Source organism: Musca domestica, unplaced genomic scaffold, assembly GCF_030504385.1.
Source record: "Musca domestica strain aabys unplaced genomic scaffold, Musca_domestica.polishedcontigs.V.1.1 9, whole genome shotgun sequence".
NCBI lineage: Eukaryota > Metazoa > Arthropoda > Insecta > Diptera > Muscidae > Musca > Musca domestica.
The window spans coordinates 11,218,742-11,237,567 of record NW_026712435.1 but is presented as its reverse complement, the minus strand read 5'-3'; the positions used below and the strand labels follow the sequence as shown (position 1 = coordinate 11,237,567).

Genomic DNA, 18,826 nt, shown 5'->3' with positions numbered 1-18,826 from the left:
TATACAATTTTATCTTTTGACACAGTCGAATGGTTTTTTATAAAAAAAAATAGGATCAAACAAAATCATCCATCACGGATGAATGGAATCTGAATATGAATGAAACTATTTTGGTCAATGTAAACACATCCATTTAGGCAACTTAATTACCATAAAACAATAAATTCGTAAAATGAAGTTAATAAAAGCACAAAAATGCAAATATCAGCAGCTACGACAACGAGTTGTGTATTGGAATGGGTCGCAAGGAGGCTTGGATGCACACCATTTACAATTGTTTTGAAAACAAATATTTTTATTCAAAATATTACTTTCTGAATTGATTGAAGTGATAAAGTGTGGTTTAAATTTAGTGGTTATGTGGGAGGGTTGAGAAGATTCGAACAGGACATTTCGGGCATTGAAGTCAGACAATCTGCAAAAACAGCAAAATGTAGACGGAAAAATAACAATTTGGATTTACCAGGTATTTGTAATACACATAATATGTCCGTATGTTGGTCTGAGGTATTTTGGCCCATTCCCGGCGAATCGCTTGCTTGAGGTGATCGACACTTTTGTATTTTTAGTGCCAACCTTGCTTTCCAAAATACTTCAGACACAATAGTCCAACGGATTGGTATCCGAAGATTTTGGTGGCCACTGTGCTCTGGAAATGAAGCGAGGAACCTCATTTTGCAACCATTCTTGGGTGGCGCGTGCTGAGTGCGATGCTGCTGAGTCCTGTAGGAATGTCTAAGGTCTGTATGAGTGCCCAAGGCTTTAATACTTCGATATTCGACATTTATTCTGATGCCACGGTCGATTAATACGAGCGGTGGCCCACACCATCACCATGTCCGGCACTTGAGTTCTGGTGGCCAACCGAAGGTGCACATTTTCAGCTGACCTCTTTGGCATGCTAACACGATCATTTTGTTTGTTCACAAACTGCTGGACAACGAATGTTTTCTCATCGGAGAAAACCAAATTCGGCAGTTCACCACTTTCGACCAAGCGAATCAACTCTTCAGTTCTTTTGAGTCATTTCCGCTGTGGTGTTAGTTCTAGCACTTTTTGGAATTTGGAAGTCGCTCCATTACTTTTCGAAGCATTTCTGCTGATGTTGCTGTTTTCTTCCGTCCGCTTCCTTGACGTCGGGCTACGTTACCAGTATCACAGTAACGAGCGATGGTACGAGACATAAAAGATTTATTCACATTTAAATGCTGGAGTGTTCTAACGATAGCCACTTGTGGTTTTCCAGCCAAATATAAAGAAATCACACTATCATGCTTGGATTCCATCACGAATAACTGTCTTTCTGAAAAATTCTCATCAAAATGCTTTTGTACGCTTATAAACAATATAATGAGGAGTCACTGGAATAATTTTAACAGCTTTTGGACGAGTGGCTTGGAAATGATAGCAGTCTGAAGTTGGTTATAGTTTTTTCATTTCACCCTGTATAAACCATAGAAACCGATAGTGACCTCAATATAAAAGCTCTATTCCTTCACCCAATACAAAATTTAATAAAAATTTAGCACGCATATCCGAAACAATCTACATCTCTCCATCCTAGGCACAGTGTAGAAACCACCTTCATATATCCAGGCTAGACCTGAACAGCGATCCTTATATAAAATTTCAGATTTCTAGCACTACCTGTTCACTTAATACCAAATTGTACCAAATATAGTAAAATTAAGTACTTTTCGTGCACTTGTAGTACACATTTCCCAAATCACCTTCATGTATAAAATTACCTTTCCAACCTTGATTCTCATACCAAGTTCATTGCTGTTAGCTTTATCCGTCCACATAGTACCAAATCATACCATTTTAGAACTTTTCTTTGAAGTTTGAATTTCTTAAAACCCTTTGGTCATCTATCCTGCACCCCATTTCAAATTTCATAATCCCAGCTTTATCGCCTCACCAAAATTCTAATTTGTATCAAATTTAGTAGCATTTAGTGCAAATGTCCATAACAACCTACATGATTCAATCCAATAGAAATATTATTTCCCAATTTCCCTATCGGTTCACCCAAATCTAAGTTGTACCCAATTTAGTTAAATTTAGTACTCATAAGTACGAATTTCCAAAGCTTCCAACATACCCCAATCCTACAATACCATACATAATCCCATTTTCAAATTTTAGGATTTCACCCCATCGGTTCGCCCATATCCAAATTGAGTACCATGTAGTACATATAAGTACGAAAACTTCCTACATACCCCAATCCTATACTCCCACAATAATCTCAATTTCAACTTTTAGGATTCCAGCTCTATTGGTTCACTCAAATCCAAATTATACCAAATTGAGTACTATTTAGTACATATAAGTACAAATTTCCAAAACTACCTATATATCCAAAACCTACACTCCGACATTAATCTTATATCCAAATGTCGGGTAACAGTTTTGTTGGTTACCAAAATCTAAATTGTAAAAAATTGAGTACTATTTAGTACACATAAGTACGATTTTTCAAATCTTCATACATACCCCAATCCTACAATGCAATAGTCATTTTATTTCCAAGTTTCAGCATTCCATTTCTGATGGTTCACCCAAATCGAAATTGCACCAACTTTGGTATCATTTAAGTTAGTTTGAAAAGAGGGGCTAAACAATCGCCACATTTCCTAGTGGACATACACTTAAGCCAGTATGCGCCTGATGTGCGCTCTAAGACTAAAAAAATTTTGAAAGAAGACCGGCAGTTTAAAGTCTATTGAATGTGAAATTCAGTTGCCTTTACAAAATTTCTTAACTGTTTTATTAAATTTACCATCATCTGATTAAGGCCTGTATGAAGTCGTTTTCTAAATATTGGGATCTAATATTTGCGAACGCTGGGCATTGACAGAGAAAACGCTCCAATGTTTTGTCATCTTCTCCGCATGCCCTGTATATACTGTTATCTGCACATTCACTTTTATACAGATGGGCCCATATGCCCCGTAAGGATACCTGTTACCCCGCAAATCTCTCTCTTACTTAGTAATAAAAGATTCCTGGTTTTTATGTCATTTGGGTCGCCCCGATGTGGTTTTCCCTACGCCTTCTTTGTTCCATAGGGGTATGTGGGTTAGTATCATTTTCCTCCACATCCCAATCTTACAGTGGCCATGATTTCAGCTTCATCCGTTTCTCCAAATTTACATTGTACTGAATTTAGTACTTCTTAGCACTTTTCGTATATATGAGTACACACTACTAAAACTAAGTCCTTACATCGACTCTGCTCCCCAACCTCGAATCCCATTCCAAATTTCAAGATTTTAGCTCTACCCGTTCACATGATACGAAATGGTACCAAATCTAGTACATTTTAGTACTTTTCGTACACTCTCAGGGCGAATTTTAATTTTTATTTAGTACCGTTTAATACTTTTCCAAGGTGAGCTCCTTACATCGACTCTACTCCTAAACCTCGATTCCCATTCCAAATTTTAAGTTTTTAGCTCTAACCGTTCACAGGACACGGAATGATACCAAATATAGTACTAGTACTTTTCTTACACTTATAGTGCGAATTTCCAAATACTTTTCGCTACATCTATCATACACTCCATCAGTGACCGTCATTCCAAATTTAAGAGTTCTAGCTCTACAGCTTCCTCGAATTTAAAGGGTACCATATTTAGTACTTCTTAATATTTTTCGTACCATTTTCAAAAACCCAGTCTTAACTGACCCCTTCAGACCAGGAGTGACCCTCACCCAATATTTCAAGATTCTACCTTCAGCCCTTTCGTCTTGGCGTTGATGAATCCTTAAGTCGGTCAATCAGTCAGTCAATCACTTTACTCTTTTGTTAAGTTATGTTGTGTTGGCAATAGCGTGTTGCTCAGCGATAGATTCCCAAAAACTTGGACGTTTCGACTCTATGAAGATCTTCTATTTCTATCCTGTTATTTGTTTATTGTTAAACGCCAACATCTTTCATTCCTTATCTCCACCAAAACCTCAACATTTTTCGTAGAAATACCTATAATCCTATAAATATGTTTTTTATTTTTCTCCGAACCCAGATTAATGTTCTCGACTCGCAAAGAATGAACTAAGCTCTTGTATGTGTTTGAAAATCAAAACAATGATAAATTCGTTCAATTCATTCGTTCGTGCGTTCTTTGTAGCCAGATAGGCATTGTGTGTGTATGTCCGGTGGGAAATGAATAGCAGCAGCAGCAATAACATCAGAAACAGTTGTAATAGCAACAACAAAACAGACAAAAAAAAAAGAAAGGATACATGTGTCCATCGCTTTAACACCGAATTTTAGAAAGCAAAACATAAACAAAAACACAGAAAACGTTTATTTTTCACACATAAATCAAATTCATGTTCCAAGTGATACACATTCGTACATACATGAATCAGCTATGGCGTGGTTGCCAGTGGGCGGAAAAGTAATGCATCGAGTAGCGATCGAAAACAACAGGTATCGGATTTTTTAGATTTTGCTTACAAAAAAAAAAAAAAAAAAAAAAAAAAAATAATAATAATAAATAAATTCTTTCTTCTGAATTAGAAAATAGTTTTCCTTAGTAAAAATGTGTCAAAAGTAAAGGGTGACCCATCTAGAACGCAATTTAAAAATTTTAATTAAATCACAAATATTTAAAAAAATCGTGAAACTTTATTATATCGTAAAATAACGTAGACAGAATTATGTTATGTATGGAACAAGACATCGTGTAGATGGCTGCCGCAACTTTGCTGCCGCTTCCGTGTTTTTAAAATGACATTTTCAATGACCGTTTCGCATGTATGCTGCGGTATTTGACTAATACGGCGTCCAATTTCCTCTTTTAAGGCTTCGCGTAAATTAACGACTTAAAAAAAACCAAATAAAAACATCTAAAGGTATTAAATCGCACGGTGTTGGCGGTCAATTCTGGTCTCCAAATCGCGAAATAACATGACCTGGATATGGCTTATGCAGCAATTGAATTCTATCTCTGGCTAAATGACACTCATTTCATAAAATCTAGGTTATCAACAACATATCTCCGTATGTTGATTTAATATTAGTATTTATTTCGAAATTATCCCTATACAGGGTGAGATAAAAAACTGCAACAAAGTCAAACGCCATAATTTTTAAACTTTTTTTAAATGTAATTGAATGAAAGCAAAAAATGTCGGAAATAGCATCAAATGTTAAAATAAGTTTAGATTTGTTCGAATTGGTCACCTTTGGTACGAATTATGGCCTTCAAAAGGCCAATGAAACCGCCACACGCTGCCCGAATGCTGCTCTGCGGTATTTTGGCCCAGTCCCGGCGAAGTGATCGACACTTTGGTATTTTTTAGGGTCAACCTTGCTTTCCAAACTACTGTAGACACAATAGCCCAACGGATTGGTATCCGGAGATTTTGGTGGACATTGTGCACTGGAAATGAAGCGAGGAACCTCATTTTTTAACCATTCTTGGGTGGCGAATGCTGAGTGCGATGGTGCTGAGTCCTGTTGGAATGTCCAAGGTCTGCGGCCAAAATGTTTGCGTGCCCAAGGCTTTAATACACCCTCCACAATATTTTGGCGATAGTATACAGCATTTATTCTGATGCCACGGTCGATTAATACGAGCGGAGAGCGACAATCGGCTGTTATTGCGGCCCACACCATCACCATGGCCGGCGCTTGAGTTGTGGTGGCCAACCGAAGGTGCACATTTTAAGCTGACCTCTTTGACAAGTAAACAGGATCATTTTGTTGGTTTACAAACTGCTGGACAACGAATGTTTTCTCATTGGAGAATAGAAAATTCGTCAGTTCACCACTTTCGGCCTAGCGAAGCACCTCTTTGCGATATGTTCAGCTCACGGGTGCTTTTTCGCCCATTGCGACGCGGGTTTCGATCAAGTAGCTTTATTTTTCTAACCATTTCTGCTGATGTTGCTGTTTTCTACCATCCACTTCCTTGACGTCCACTTCCGTGACGCTACCAGTATCATGGCAACGAGCCAATGTACGAGACAAAAAAATAGATCCTAGGACTCTTTGGACCTAATCCGTTTCAGGCTGGCTGGTGCGCACGATAGCTCTCAAAGGAAGTATCCGATGTACTCCAAACTTGTACATCGTCATATTACAGATGTATACCCTCAGCCATTTTTCGTTTTTTTTCTTTTATTTTTTGAGTTGGGTTAAGATTATTTACACTTTTGTCCCTTTAGGTGGGGGGAGGTTCCGAAAGAGTTGGCCAAAACTGTACATTTCATAAAAGTCTAATATATATTCTGCAACATACCAAATTTGGTCTACATTGACTACTTTATTTACTTTATATGAAATATGTGTTAGTTTTTGGAACATTTTGAAATCTGCGTGTGGTACGAGTGACCTTAGTATTGCAGTTCATCTAATTAATTTAAAGAAAGAAAGCAAGTTATGAAGAATACAAGTTTTCATTACCAGATCTCGCGGTAGCCAAAAAAATTGGGTTGTGTGAAAATTAAAGGGCATCATGTGCTTATTTGGCATTTTATAAGCGTTTTGGTCCCTTGGTGCTTGGGTGCTGGTACGGGAAGGAGTGGGTTGATATATCCCATCTTCAAAGCAGATCTTTCGTTAGTAGAAATATTGGGATGTGCCGAGCTTGAAAGGAACTGAATGCTCACATTTTATGAGCGTCATGGGATATCAACATTTTGACCCGTTTAAGGGGAGATACCAAAAGTAGTGACCTGATATACCCCATCTCTATAAAAGATCTAGAGTTACTAATATTAGGCTGTGCTATGTTTGGAAAAACACTGAATGCACATTTTGTATTCTATGAGGGTTATGGTTATTCAATTGTACCCAGATGTGGGTGAGGTACCAGAAGGAGTGGACCGATATTACCCATTTTAGAACTCGATCTAAGTTTCACATTAATATTACCATGTACCAAATCGGGTACTCTCTTCGATAGTTATCGCACGCAGTCAGACAGGCGAACGAACATTCTTAGATTGACTTCAAATGTCCTGAAACGGATTTGGTCCTAAGATTGCCCTCATATAATAATGCCTTTCGATAATTCGGTACTATGACGATTTTAGCCACATTTTAAAACGGATTTGTAGTTCGTAACGAATTCTACATACAAAAATGCAACGCGATCTAATATTAATTCCCGATACCTTTTTACAGGTTGTCATAACATCATGGTAGAGAATGTTAAAAGTTCGACCCTGTTCGAGTTAAAATTTTCTACCCGTTGAGAGTTCATTTTCCTGGCAATAAAGAAGATCGATTTTATAAAGACAAACAAAGACAAACAAAAATAATCAAAATTTGATAAATGCACCGAATTGTGTACTCTGCTTCTGCAAATTCAGTTCTCTCCTCCCCGTTCTACTTAAACCTGGGAAGTGTGTGATTGTCTTCTGTTTGGACTTTAGTACAAAAATTCATTTATTCATTCTTACTGCACTCCAGTGGTGTTTTATTGCCTTTGTAGTGGCTGTTGTTATCGCTGGAGTGCGTAAGGCATGCCCATGAATGAATGAATGAGCGAACGAATGATATATTCGTAGCACTGACTTTGAAGCTATTTGAATGTGTTTTCTCTTCATTGACTCAATGGTTGTTTCTTTTGGAGTATTTGATTTGTTGCCGTAGCTGCTGTTTAAACAAAGCCAAAACACGACGAAGAAGTGGAAGCAAAAAACAGCCAACCAACAGCACACAAAAGTCAAAGTCAAAGCGTGCGTAGATTGCTAGTTGCAGTGTGCATATCATCGTCTCCCTTTGCCGTTCAATTGAAACACCTTAAAACACCCACTCATGCCCCCTCCGGCTCCCACTCTCCTCCATCTCTCTGTGTGTGTCTCGACTCAATGAAGCGTAATATAAACAATGCCAAAACAAAACGTCCAAATGAATTGAAATGTTTATTTATTACAATGGCAATCACTTTTCACACACACACACACACACACACCTACCCAAAAAAGGGAATTTTTATGAGTTTTTCCTTTTGCCTTAGATTGGGCTGTTGTTGTTTTTTGTGCATTTGTTTCCACATTAGTTGCCCATATGAATGAGGCAGAGGTGTTGATGAATATATCAGAGAACTGTGAACATGTTAATAGGTGTTGTTAATGCAAAGGGGTTCTCAAATTGTCAATGACCTGAACACTTGATGCGGCGAGCGAATGTAAATTTTTATTTTTTCAAATTTTCAATTTGGCATTTGCAGCTTTTGGTAATTCGGTCAAAGGCTTGTTTGGGGTCGGCATAATTAGAAAATATGCAGTAGTATACGTATTTGGAACCGGCAGGCTATTATCTCTTGATTGAACCAAATAATTTTAAAATAGTTTGTCACATACCTCAGTTATTGACTATCCCATACAACTTTTTCAATGAGCGATAGATCGGTTTTTCTAAAAAATATTTCTGATACGAAATGTGAAAATGGGTTATAAAATATACTGGGACAGGTTAAAAAGTTTGAAATAAATATTACAACGTGCCCGAGTCGCAGTGGCCGAAAAATGACTCGTGAGCTGAACATATCCCAATATTTCATTCGGCAAACATTGAAAAATGAGCTCGGGGTAAATCCATTGAAATTCCAAAAAGTGCAAGAACTTACACCGCAACAAAAAGAAAATAGACTCAAAAGATCTAAAGAGTTGCTTCGCTTGGCCGAAAGTGGAGAACGGCCGAATTTGGTTTTCTCCGATGAGAAAAAATTCGTTGTCCAGCAGTTTGTAAACGAACAAAATTATCGTGTTAACTTGCCAAAGTGCTGAAAATATGCACCTTCGGTCGGCCACCAGAACTCAAACGCCGGTCATGGTGATGGTGTGGGCCGCCATAACAGCCGATGGTCGCTCTCCGCTCATATTAATCGACCGTGGGCATCATAATAAATGCTGAATATTATCGCGAAAATATTCTGGAGGGTGTATTAAAGCCTTTGGCCGAAGACCTTGGACATTCCAACAGGATTGAGCACCATCGCACTCAGCACGCGCCATCCAAGAATAGTTACAAAATTAGCTTCCTCGCGTCATTTTCAGCGCACAATGGTCACCAAAACTTCCATATACCAACCTGTTGGACTATTGTGTCTGAAGTATTATAGAAAGCAAGGTTGACACTAAAATATACCAAAGTATCGATCATCTCAAGCAAGCGCTTCGCCGGAAATGGGCCATAATACCGCAGAGCAACATTCGGGCTGCGTGTGACGGTTTCATTTGCCGTCTGAACGTCATAATTCGTGTCAATGGTTGCCCATATATCTAAACTTATTCTAAAATTTAATGCTATTTCCGACATTTTTTGCTTTCATTCATTAAAATTAAAAAAAAAAACTAAAAATTTTGGCGTTTGATTTTGTTACACTTTTTTATCTGTATATCTTCAACCGATTTCAGGTTAATTGTACACCTAATGGCCAATATCAGTCGAAATGACCTGAATTTTGGCACATCCGACCAAATTCAGTCCAGCAACAAGTGCTTTAAATTTGGTGAAAATCAATCGGTACAGATATGGCTATTGCTCCCATATATATCTTTCATCCGATTTGGTGTTTAAGTCCCACACATTCGTAACATGCACACCACAAGAATGATATTTGGTATCAGATATCAGATACAGCCCAGAAATACATCTGTCAAATTTTATCGGCATCGGATCATATTTGGATATAGCTCCCATATGTACCTTTATCCGATATCAGATTTATTGTGCACCAAATGGCTAATATCAGTCCAAATGAATAGAATCTTGGCAATTCCGTCTAGAAACAAGTACTTCAAATTTGGAGAAAATCGGTTCTGATATAGCTATAGCTCACATACATACGTTTCATACCATTTGGTGTTTCAAAATTTTGGTGAGTCAGAATTTATTTTTAAGTCCCTCACATGCTTAATTTGCTATCCGCAACAAAGATGTTTTGTACCACGTATCATATAGAAAAACCTCTGCCAAATTTTGTCAGATTCTTAGATACCTTCGATATATGTCTTCATCCGATTTTACGGTTATTGTGAATGATATATGTAATATCAGCCTAAACTAGATAGATTTTTTCATATTCAACAGAATTTTTCCATTTGGCGAAACTCGGTCCGGTATATCTATTGCTCCAATAAACATAATTCTTATCGAAGTCAAAACATGCATTGAAAATCTATTCCGAGTTGGGTACAGTTCGTAAACTATGACTACTCTAAAGCCATGATAAGCACTCAAACAAGGTTCATAGTTGGTATCATCTACTTCACATAAATTCCCAATATAAACTTACTTTGTTACGGGAGCTCTACTGGATACACATAGTGGTGAAGGGTATCATATAGTCGACGCCACCCGACTTTTGACCTTTCCTTGCAGATTTTATTTTAATTTTTAATATATTTTGTCTGTGTGAAATTCGCTAATTTTAGGATTGTCTATTTCACTGGAATCCAAGCATTTTACATACAGAGTGAGATAAAAAAACTGCAACAAAGTCAAACGCCATAATATTTAATTTTTTTTTTAAATTTTATTGAATGGAAAAAAAATGTCGGAAATAGCATCAAATTTTAGAATAAGTTTAGATTTGTTCGAATCGGTCACCTTTGACACGAATTATGGCTTTCAAACGGCCAATGAAACCGTCACACGCTGCCCAAATGTTGCTCTGCGGTATTTTGGCCCATTACCGGCGGAGCGCTTGTTTGAGGTGATCGTCACATTAGTATTTTTTAGTGCCAACCTTGCGTTCCAAAATGCTCCAGACACAATAGTCCAATGAATTGGAATCTGGAGATTTTGGGGGCCATTGTGCTCTGGAAATAAAGCGAGGAACCTCATTTTGTAACCATTCTTGGGTGGCGCGTTCTGAGTGCGATGGTGCTGAGACCTGTTGGAATGTCCAAGGTCTTCGACCAAAATGTTTTCGTGCCCAAGGCTTTAATACGCCCTCCAGAATAATTTCGCTATAATATTCGGCAATTATTCTGATGCCACGGTCGATTAATAGGAGCGGAGAGCGAACATCGGCTTTTATGGCGGCCCACACCATCACCATGGTGGCCAACCGAAGGTGCATATTTTCAGCTGACCTCTTTGGCAGGTAAACACGATCATTTTGTTTGTTTACAAACTGCTGGACAACGAATGTTTTCTCATGGGAGAAAACCAAATTCGGCCGTTAACCACTTTCGGCCAAGCGAAAAAACTCTTTAGCTCTTTTGAGTCTATTTTCTTTCTGTTGCGGTGTAAGCTCATGCACTTTTTGGAATTTCAATGGTTTTACCTCGAGCTCATTTTTCAATATTTGCGCGAATGGAATATTGGAATATGTTCAGTTCACAAGCCATTTTTCGGCCACTGCGACGCGGGTTTCGTTCAAGTCGCTTCTTTAGTTTTCGAGCCATTTCTGCTGATGTTGCTGTTTTCTTCCGTCCACTTCCTTGACGTCGGGCTACGCTACCAGTATCACGGTAGCGAGACACACGATGGCATGAGACACAAAAGATTTATTCCCATTTAAATGCTGGAGTGCTCTAACGATAGCCACTTGTGGTTTTCCAGCCAAATATAAAGAAATCACACTATCACGCTTGAATTCCATCACGAATAACTTTTTCTAGAAAATTCTCACCAAAACGCTTTTGTATGCTTGTAAACTCTCGATGTCACTGGAATAATTTTAACAGCTGTCGGCCGAGTGGCTTAGATATGACAGCAGTCTGAAGTTGGTTGCAGTTTTTTCGTCTCATCCTGTATGTGGCTCTGAAAGCTTATGAAGTTTAGTCAACACATGGCCTCAAGCCGGTCGATGCCTGTGCTGATGGCACGACGTTATTGATGATCGATAGTTCCTTATATTGCATGAAAATGATTCGGAATTCTATCGAAATAAAATTGTTGACTGATGAGGCCCATTTAAAATTCTGTAGCTACGTCAACAAACTAAATTGTTGCATTTGGGGCTCGCGAATCCTAAGTCGCTTCATCCTCAAGTTTTTTCTATTTTGGGGCGGTTTATGTTCCATTGGGGCCATCGGAACTTATTTGTTCCAAAATGAAGTTATATCAACTATTATGGCCGCTGAGATTTTGTGATTTAATAATTTGTGACATTTTCCTTTGGGTACAATCAACAGCCCAATGCGGAATCTCAGATAAGATATTGTCGATATTGTATTGATATTGTCATTATTTTCCGAGTATATTTCCTTTTGCTGAATATTTTTTCGAACTTCTGGCTGTTGTTTTTTAAATGGGGATATTGGACCGAAATTTCTCATTTCTCTTGTGCGTTCAATGAATTACAATAAAAGAAGGCCTTTAGAATGATTTAGTGATACTCCACGATTGTGGTCCACCATATAAATGCTGTTTTTTTCTGAGTTTTTTTCGTTATCCAAATACGTTAGCGTTGTTGTATTTTAATGGCAGCCAAATGCTTTTCAATTTACAATCTGTTCACTTTTTTATGATGAACATTTCATTTTTAAATTGACTCTTAATAGAGTTCGGTTTTTATTTTTGTAATTGACCTTTCTTGGCGCCTCTGTGATAAACAGGGTACAGTGTTTAAGGGAATGTTTTGAGAACTCAAATGGCTTTGTGTAAGGTCATCCGATATAACCGGCTGATTTCACTCGTATTGTCAACATTTCATGCAACTGTGAATTAAACGTTTGAAAACGAAAATAGACATTTTAATCACACTGGTAATTATAAGACCTATTTAATAGGTCTTGAGAAAATCTATTTATTTGGAATTCGATTTTTTCCTTCTCTTGTCAGTATTGAGTGAAACACCAATATGAAAACACGTCTCAAATCAAATGTCTGTAACACTGTACAACGCAACCTAAATGCTTTTGGCTGATCAACAGCTGTTTCATATTTTTCGTTGGTCTCCAGCCGAATAGAGCACACAGGAAGACAAACAACAACATTTGATATCAGTCTTGAGTTGGCATACCTAGAGGGCGGAAGATGAGATCATTGTTGCGTCTAACCAAAAGAATTCCAATTACAATTAAATGAAAAAGTGTGATGTTGGGGTAGGTGGCGTGTGTGTGTGTTTGGCGTCAACGACAGCATCCAGAAGGGTGAGTCAGAATTTTTTGTGTGTTTAAACTCGGTGTTGAGTTGAACTTAATGCGTAATTTGAAGTGTAAATGTTTATTGTTATATTTGTTTTAAGTGTGTTAGAAATTCGAAGAATTCTGTAGAAAAAAAAAAAAAATAAACATAAAAATCTGATTCCCTGAAAACTTATTTAATACTTAAAAGTCAACAAAGAGAATTATGGAATATTTTTAATTGCTGCAGGTAAAATTTAAATTCTGGAATATTAGCAAAAGGCTTGCATTCTTATTTATTCTTCATCTGTATTTTCGTCGATTCTATATTTATTTGATATTGTCTGTTGATTAACATTTATTCACAAAAGATTTTCCGCTTTAAATACGTCCTTTAATGCGGTATTCCTTATGTCTGTAATGGATCTTGTTCTAAATTATATAACAAGAGTGATTATCTGATAAGAGCAACCTTGCAAAATTAAATTTCTACCATATATTTATAAAATCGAATACTTGACGCTACTTGTAATGTTGTACATTGGTGTCATTAACAATAACATGCATTGAAAATATCCTGCTCATATTTCATTCCATATTTCGCTTCGTGAAGATTAAATTGTTTTCGTTGACAATTGTTTTCGAGACACAAGTTACATTACTATATACATATATAATTTGGCATTTAGTGGCCAATCTTGATAAATAAGTGACCACTCTACTCGGAGACCCAATTTGTTCATCCTGCTATTTAAGAAAACAAATTAAAAAGTATTAGTCGGGTTCGCCGAGAGATATATAACCTCAGCCAATATTTGTTTATTTAAATATATTTTGACTTGCGTTATGATTATTCTGACTGTTGACCCTTTTTGGGGGAGGTTGCCAAGTAGTGGGCCATTTCGCATCGGACTTAAATAAATACAATAAAAATCTTGCGGCTTATCAAGTTTGGATTATATTGGTTACATCCCTCACTTTATATGCAATATGTGATAATTTTAAAATGTACCAGATATAGTCGACCTATGTACTCTATTATCATATTGGTATGGAAAGAAAATCGAACACTTATATTTAATTTTATGCGAAATCATAAATTCCACATTCTTCTCAGATTTCTGATAAATATATTTATATATAGCAAGTTGTAAAGAATCGCTGAATTGTTTTGCAAGTTATGACAGGTAAAATTATTGAAAATGCTGATCCTTGTGGGTGGGGTACCAGAAAGGGGTTCGTAGATATATATTATCTTCACAACACACCTTGTGCTAGGAAAAATGTTTATATGTGTGGAATTTGAAGAGAGTTGGAGGCATATTTCGTGTTATTAATTAAAATCGTGAACCCTATGCGGGGGAGGTACCGGAAGAAATGGTCCGATCTCTACCATCTTTATAACAAATCTTGTGTTGATAGAAATATTGAGATGGACTAAGTCTGAATGGAATCGGATATTAACCTCGCGATCTATGAGCTTCAGATATTCAAAATTTTAGCCCTTTGTGGGGGAGGTACCAGTAGGAGTAAACCAATATATTGGTTTAACAAAAATGTTGTGATGTGTATAATTTGAAGACAAACGGACTCTAACATCACATTTTACAAGACTTATAAATATTTTGACCCTTTGTTGTTGAGGTACTTAATGGAGTGGACCAATATTGTTCATTTTCGCAACTTACCTAGCAGTAATGCAAATATTAGGCGTTGGAGCGAAATCATTTCTGTTTCTGTGCGGTAAAATATATTTTTTTTAATTTTGACCTTTTGTGCGGGAATTATCGGAAGGAGTGCATCGATATTGCAAATCTCCCAACTCGATCTTGAAGAGAGTTGGATGCTTGTTTTGCTTTCTTTGAACGTTTTGTTTTTAAAAATCTTGAACCCTTTGTGGGGTGTAGTACCAGAAGGAATGGTCCGATCTCGATCTAAGTTTCATAATATTATTACGATGTACCAATTTTGGACCAAATCGGATACTCCCCTCAAGAGTTATCGTGGGCACCAGCAAGCAGACAGACAGGCGGACGGACGGACATCGCTAGATCGACTTCAAATGTCCTAAAATGGATTTGGTCAAAAAAAACCTAGGGCCTTTTCTATGAAGCACGTTTTGGGCTTATGAGTTGACATATACCCTCTCTAGCCATATAGTTGAGGGTATAATTAACGGGTAACCGATATATTCAAACTGATTGATATTAATATAAATATTAACTCTCAACTGCTCATTGTGTCCCCTCCCTTCCTCAAAAGGTTAAAGTTCTGAGTAATCATAAATCTACTGAAATTTAGAATCAGCAAAAAATCGCGTTACCAAACATGCGACCAAATAATGAGAACATTTTGGCATTCGTAACTATTTACAAACAGCATCCTAACTCTTTATTTTAACACAGACATGTCATATGAAGTAGGTATTGCGAAATTGCCGTTACTCTCTACTCGGTAGGTTAAAAGAGACCCATTTTGCTTTGTATACTTTACAGGAACAACCCATTATTTTTAGACTACTGGAAATGTTGTATTACAAACATAACGCCATGCTCCCTACAGGGTATAACTACAAATCCTAAGGTTGCTAGTTTCAACAACAGAGGAGAAAGGAAAAAAGAAGAAAAAACTGCAACAAAGACAAACGCCATAATTTTTACACTTTTTTAATTTCATTAAATGAAAGCAAAAAATTTCGGAAATAGCATCAAATTTTAGAATAAGTTTAGATTTGTTCGAATTGATCACCTTTGGCACGAATTATGGCCTTCAATCAGGTAATGAAACCTTCTCACGCTGCCCGAATGTTGCTCTGCGGTAGCACTTGCTTGAGGTGATCGACACTTTGGTATTTTGTAGTGCAACCTTTGCTAATGTATGTTTTTACCTGTAATATACCAAATTGCCTTATTGTAAATTTAACAGTGTATTTTGTACAATTTGGTACTTATGTCCCCAAATTATTTTATGTCTCATCCAATTTCTCAACCAATATGACTCCATGCCTCAAACATCTTTACCTATCACATTAAAACTAACATTGTGGAGTTTAGTTGCTTTAATCTGGCCACTTGCTTAAGGCGATAACGCCTGAAACTAGCTTCCTATTCGAATATCAGGGGGAAATGTTTTCGTAGGCTATCACCATAAGATGTTTTTCGTGAAATAATTCTTAAGAGTGCAGCTTTGAAATTTTGATACTTCTTCAACAAACTATGATTCTATTAAAAATCAATCACCTATAATGGTTAATATTTCAGAAAAATATATTTTTTAAGCCGATTACGTACAGTCTGCATTATCAAATTACAACGAAATTCCTGTATTATTAACAATTCTAAAATCCAAGGGCTTTTTAACAAAGTCTTCAGCACTTGGGTGGGTAGATGTGTGTGGGTAATCGTTTAACCTCTGTTCATGTAGGCTAGGTATTTCATTTAAGCCTTATTAACACCTTTGCCTTTGTAAATACAATATCAAATACATATTTGCAAAGTAAAAGAAAATAACAACAACAACAACAACATGTGAATGGGGATAAGGCAGTGGGATTTAAAACAATGTAAAACGTTTCTTTGAAATATGAGTAACAAAGTCAGGGAAAATGTCTGCAAATTATCCACAAAAATGGAGTGGAGGTGGAAGCTTTTTGTTTACCTTCATTGTACTGTACATACCAAAGCGAAATCGAAATAAATAGCTACGAAATAGGATTTCAAACAAAAACATGATTGTTTTACAAATTGAATATCCAATCGCCCAATTCTTTTTCATTCAATTGCAACGAAAGAAGTCAAAGTTCAAACATGTGTTAAAATCCATTCATTCATTCAAATAGGCATTTCGAAACCTATTGTTGTTTTTGTGTTCTGTAACAACAACAAAACAAAGCAAACAAAAAAAAATCCCCTTAAAAGGTAAATAGACAGAGTGTCAATTGTCTGACAAAAAAAATCAATTTCCAGCGACTGGTTGAAATGGAAGCACGAATAAAAATGCAATCAGTTGCAGGTCGTACTTCTGTGGAAAAAAGCTGCACAGCGAGCTGCGTTTTTTTCTACCTTTTTTGTATATGCGTTTCATGCATTGAGATTGATTGATGCCAACAATATTCAACTTGTTAAATAATAATTAAAGAAAAAAAAAAATAAAACTACATTTACATTTTTATACCCTTCACCATAAACTGGAGGGGATATGATCCTTGTCGTTTTTTTTACTGCGTTCCCTATCCGATTTATCCGAATATTGAATATTAAATCCTGACGATTTTACTTTTAATGGTTTGCTTAATCCTTTCGTAGACGGCATTAAATGTTTCGCCCGGCCGAACATACGGCTTTTTGACTTGTTATAACCTCAGTCATATGGCTACACAGGGTATATATCATTTGATACCAAATGTATCAAAATTTTCGAAGAAAATATTTTACTTCATAGAAAGATAAAGATCATTCGAATTTGTTCAAACATTGCAACCCCTTATATTTACATCAGTGCTAGGTCTGGTGTGATAATGGACAATATCTGCCCACTCTATCAAGTACCCCACAACAAAGCGTCAAATTTGAAGGGTCTTTCACAATTTCACACATCCCAATATTTCTTCCAACAAGAAATCTGGTGTGAAGATGGGATATATCGGTCCACTCCTTTTGGTACCTCCCTCCAACGGGTCAAAATTTGGAATAACGAAAGCACTCATAAAATTGGAAGTAATCATTAGATTAATTTTAAACTTCAAACATTATAATGTTTCCACTATGTCAAGGTCTGCTGTGAAGATGGAATATATCGGCTCACTTCTTCTGGTACTTCCCCCACAAAGGATTCAAAATTTGGAATAAAAATGTTCATTAAGCGAGAAATAAGTATTCACTTCTCTTCAAATTGCAGACATATTATTAGTATTAGACGAATTGGAAATACTTGAGTCCACTGTATCTATTTATAGAACCTATAGAACCTCGAGTACATTTCAACTTTTTCCGAAAACTATCACATATCTCATCTCTTCGTAAGGGTCAACAGTTTGAATAATCATGACGCAAGTCAAAATATCAAATCTTGATCCGAATGGGGTTTTTAGAACATAGTACTAAAATGGTACAAAAACTATTAAAAGGTACTAAATATTGTACCCTTTGTATTTTAGCAAAGAGTAGAGTTAGAACTCTTAAATTTGGAATGAGGGTCAATGATACATGTACCAAAGGGTTTTTGGCAACTCGTATTATCTTTTTTCGAAAACTATTAAAATGTACTACATTTCGTATCTTGGGAACAGTTAGTCCTAAAAACTTGTAATTTGGAGTGGGAATCAAGGTTGAGGAAGGAGGTAGTTTTGGAAGTATCTACTCATGTATACGAAAAGTACTAAACGGTACTAAATTTAATACAATTCGAATTTGGAGGAACGGAGCTGCTGGGATCCTGAAATTTAAATTTAACATTACTGGCGGAGGGTAGGATTGGGATATGGAGAAAGTTTTCGAAAAATTTTCTTATGTGCACGAAAAGTACTAAATGGTACTAAATTTGGCACAATTTCGAATTGGTGAACCGATAGAGCTTGATTTCGGAAATTTAGAAATAAGATTACTATTACATTCTAGGACTGAGAAATGTAGGTAGTTTTGGAAATTTCTACTTATGTCTACTAAATGGTACTAAATTTGGTACAATTTAAATTTTGGGAGAATCAATAGAATGGGAATCCTGAAATTTGGAAATAAGATTTCTATTGGACTGTATGATGTGGATTGTTATGAAAATTTGT

General features: G+C 36.5%; 1 protein-coding gene across 3 annotated transcripts in view; it reads left to right on the top strand.

The window, feature by feature from the left end:
- Positions 1–18,826, top strand: part of LOC101892243 (bifunctional heparan sulfate N-deacetylase/N-sulfotransferase) — a 296,793-nt gene that overhangs the window by 152,360 nt on the left and 125,607 nt on the right. The gene's annotated exons all lie outside the window — the stretch shown is intronic.